A 3,921-nucleotide genomic window follows, 5' to 3' on the forward strand; every position below is an offset into this window, starting at 1 on the left:
CAGAATTTGTTTTTTAGGTAATAATAAAATTGTTCTAATACAGTTTTTATAATAAATTGTCTTAAATACTGGAGTTAAAGTAGCCTATAATTGCTATTTTACCAACCTTTAACACTGACAAATGGCACGCAGACTGCTGGTCACCACAGCAACGACAACAATCTCGCCTTTAAAGTGAACATCGAAATCTGCAATGAGAAACTGCCAAAAACTAAAAAGTCACAAAGCTGTATTCAGCTTCTCATTTGCCAGCTTCTTATTCGAATTTTCCCATTCCACCTTAAATGGCGCAGCTGGCGACTGACAAGCTGATGTAAAAAGTTGAACATTAAGAGACACTTTTCAAAACTACTTTTGAGGAAAAGTTTCCTGTCGGAGATGCGAGAAAAGCGGCTGTATCTGAGCTAAAGCTTGAAGCAGAGCAAAGTGAGTGTTTTTGTTTATATTTTTAGCCTATACTAGTGCCTTAGCACATACTGAGACATATTTACAGCTAAGGCGGTAAAATGACATGAAATGTTGTGGCTCCCAAGGTGGTTTGATTTTTGCAGAAAGGACAAAATGGCTCTTCTTAACATTTGGGTTGCCGACCCCTGGTATATACTGAAGCTTTAAGGAGTGTTTCATTGCTTTTAGTACATAAAACTACACAAACATTACAAGTGGACCTCAAAAATAAATTACAATGAAACTGTAGCATGTTGGCCCTTTAATGAACTCACTGTTTTTGGAAACCAGCTAACTTCCTTTTTTTTCAGCTGTAGCAACAAATCTTTCTAAAGTGGAATTAGGATTGTGGGCATATCTTACAGCTCAGTTTGGTTCTGTATAAAGCCACACCTTCCTCCTGAGTGTGTGACTAGCATCACCTCATCTCAGACCAGTGTTAAACTCAGCATTCATTTGTTCAGCTGCTAAATCAAATAGAACCCGTCTGCTGATGTGGTGTCTGGATGGCTGTTCTGGTGATGTAGCTTTCTCAGCACTAGCGTGTCAATGCATGCTGGGAAAGGCCGAGGGCAGAGAGAGGCCAAAGCCTGATTGATTCAGTACTGACCACTGCAAGGACCCAGTGATCATCATCTGAATACAGTCTCTGTGAGCTCCAGTGTGAATGGATTCTAGAAAAGCTGTCTAACTGCTCAAGCAGCACTTTGGCTCTATAATTGGGCTGATAGATCTACTGATGCCAAGATGCCAAACCCTCGCAGCAGTGCTCCACTCTTTTTTCTAAGACTGCTGTTTGCTGAGGACTGTGTGTGCATGTGGGGAAAAGAGTATAAACGTAGCTCACCATGTCTAATACAAAATAAACAGCACTTTATTGCAGTTTGTGCAAAAGGATGAGTTTCAGTAAAGGCTTTATTCAGCCCTCAGGGCCTTCTAGGTCTTCAGAGAAGGCCTAATGATTTCTGTGAAATAGAAAAAAAATACATGTCTTTAATTTATCTTATTGTTGTTTAATACAGTCATCACATTCCCTGGATTTAATATCTGCAAGTATTATAGTATTACTCTTGTTTTATTATATTATTATGTTTTGGTTGGAAACAAAATGGTTAAAATCTTGAAATGCTCACCAAGAAATTGTCCAATGTTTCTCTGTGGTATCTGGGTAGATACAGCCAAATGAGCTCTCCTATTGGTTAGGCATTTTGGAGCTGGATTGAAGGCCTCATATGTTAGATAAACCACCAACATAATAAAAAATTCACACTATCCATCTGATCTTACTGTAACTTCTATCTAGCCAACCTATACCTGCACATATACATCTTATACATTTTCTATCCATATCTTATCTGGATATCTGGAATATATATGTATGTACGTATGTGTGTGTGTGTGTGTGTGTGTGTGCATATATATATATATATATATATATATATATATATGTATGTATATATATTTTTTTTTCTTATATATTTTTTGTATATTTAAGTACTACAAGGGGGCTATGCACCTAAGATTTTCACTCACCTTCGCTCCTACTTTGTAGGAAAAAACACCACTCTAGGCCTTCTGGAAGTTCTAGATATGTCACTGACTCTGTTTACTAAGCCTCACCAATGTATTTCAATCAGGTGGGAATAGCAGCAGCTCTATGTCAGGGCTCTGGAAGAGTAACTGTCAAACAGATATATTTTTATATTCAACTTCAAATGTCAGCGAAAGAAACAGCACACTATGGTTGCTATCAGAAATTAGCATTATTGCAGAGGTGTTTTTTTATAAATAATATTTATGGCCCAAACAGAAGGCTAGCCTACATGCAATTGGTCCAGTCACCTGACATCAGCTGACTGCATAAAAGCCACATATACCAAAAAGAAAACAAATACATAAATCCAGAAACATAAAAGATATATATAAGTGCGCCAAGCATGCCCAATAACACTATCAATTATATAAGTAATCGAGTAATCAACAGATTATTTTCATGATTAATAGAGTAATCAGAGTTTTAAAGAAAGCTAATACTGAACAATAACAAACTAAGCAGAGCTTTGTTCAAAGATTCCAAAATACATTATTGTAAAAAGATAAACTAGGAGGCCTGTAAGAGATTCATCAACCCTTGTTAGATAACCTGAAATGCAAATTTATCTGTTTTTTCACTTTGCTAGTTTAAGGCTCTTGTCATATTAAGCACAGTTTATCCATTTAAATGACAGAATTCTGTTTTTGATTCAAGTGTTTTGACTTTTGCCCACCTCAAAATGTCTTCTGATTTTTGATTACATTATTGTGCACTAGTAAACAGGGAAATAGAACAATAACCAATACCATGTTTTTTCTCCCACTCCCACCATCCCCACCTATCATTGAGCGAAAGCACCCAGTTTGCTCAGAGACCCTCACTGAGGCTGTTTCACATGGAAATATGTCAAGGTATGAAAAGAAAAATGTTTTGATTTCCAATTCATGTTATTTTTCAAATAATCAGGACATGCCTGCGAATCCTCACTTCTATTACACACTTCTATCATCTAAGAATAACCTGGCCAGTTTGCATTGTAGTCCCTATAGTTACTGAATAACAAACCTTAGGATGTAGTGTACTTGGAAATTTCATTGGAGTAAAAAAAGAAGACGTTCCCTATCACCACTACTTTTTAGAGGCCCAGAGACCTCAACAACCTCATCCTCAGGATACAAACCAAGTGTGTTTACGTGTCTGCCAACAGACTTATTGTTATGACATTTTTATGTTCACCTGTTCTAGTATTCAATTCTGTTTTGATCTGGCTAATGCAACACAAAGCACACGGAATTTGTGTAACGTAAGCAATAAATAAGGCATGTTATTCTTCCCTCCAAAGAATATTGTTTTTCCAGTAGGGGAATGCACAAATAAACTCCTTTTTCTCATTGCATGACCAATTGTGTAACTTCTGCCTGGGAAGTTACCGGGAGGGAGAAATAGACACAGACAGAAAATCCTCTCCATAAAGCCTCTGGATTTCCTAAGCAGACAACTTGGCCCTCCAGCTGCTTTAAAGAGCTTTTCTACATTTTCTACTAACTCTACATTTTTCTTTTCTTGTATTTTATTTTTTACACATTTGTGTTTTTTTGTGCCAAAAAATAGTTGGAAATCATTTTTACATAACCATTTTTAAAACATCTCTTTGACCCTTACACTGTAAAAAAATGCTTTTAATTTATAGTATGTATTTTACAGGAAAACAGGTTTACTTTTCAGAATCAAACTGTAAAAAATTGGGTCCTTAGATTGGTGCATTCGTTTACTGTAACATATCAGATAGTATAATATATTGTAATTAACTGGCAGAGGTACCAGTAAGGCACATTTAAAGCAAATTTAAAATACAGTAAAATACTGTGAATATACAGTATTGAACTGGGAACTCTGCTGCCACTATATTACTGTAAATTTTACAGTACTTTTTTACAGTA

This window comes from Colossoma macropomum, unplaced genomic scaffold (genome assembly GCF_904425465.1).
Source record: "Colossoma macropomum unplaced genomic scaffold, Colossoma_macropomum, whole genome shotgun sequence".
NCBI lineage: Eukaryota > Metazoa > Chordata > Actinopteri > Characiformes > Serrasalmidae > Colossoma > Colossoma macropomum.